Source organism: Propithecus coquereli, unplaced genomic scaffold, assembly GCF_000956105.1.
Source record: "Propithecus coquereli isolate 6110/MARCELLA unplaced genomic scaffold, Pcoq_1.0 Scaffold333, whole genome shotgun sequence".
NCBI lineage: Eukaryota > Metazoa > Chordata > Mammalia > Primates > Indriidae > Propithecus > Propithecus coquereli.
In genome coordinates, this window is record NW_012148986.1 from 977,344 (window position 1) to 977,930 (window position 587).

Here is a 587-nt window from a genome sequence, read left to right on the forward strand (position 1 = left end):
GCAGGGGGCCTTATCTAGTCTTATAGTTATTTACAGGCAGGAGGGCAAGTCTGGTGCAAGTTACTCCATTATTGTCAAAGCAGAAGTCTTCTACCTATATTTCACACTAACAAAGTGTCAAGAAATCCTATCCTAGCACTACCTATTCATCTAGATTACCCTTTTCGAAAGTGTTCTGTAATAATTGGGAGAATTTTCATTTCTCATGGTTTTGAGAAGTCTCTGAAAAGAGGTATTAGCTAGAATTTGCCTTCAAGATCTCAGATCCAAGATAAAACACAAAGTAAAATTGCTAAGCATATTAATCTAGTTTTTAAATTAAATTACATGAAAACAGTAGTCTTTATTTAATACAGAAAAAAGCCTATGAAGAATATTAAAACTAGATGTAAAACTATTCAATTAATCTCAGACTTTTAAAATGCATGAATATAGTGATAAAATGATCTCAGATCAGGTACAAAAGTCTTTCATGTCAATCAAAAGCAATGTAATATATGGAACTGACATAAAATCTGTGTATAACAAGGCATCTGACAGATGTCTGAGGAATTTCAGAAGCTATTAAAATACTATTTTTAGCAAAT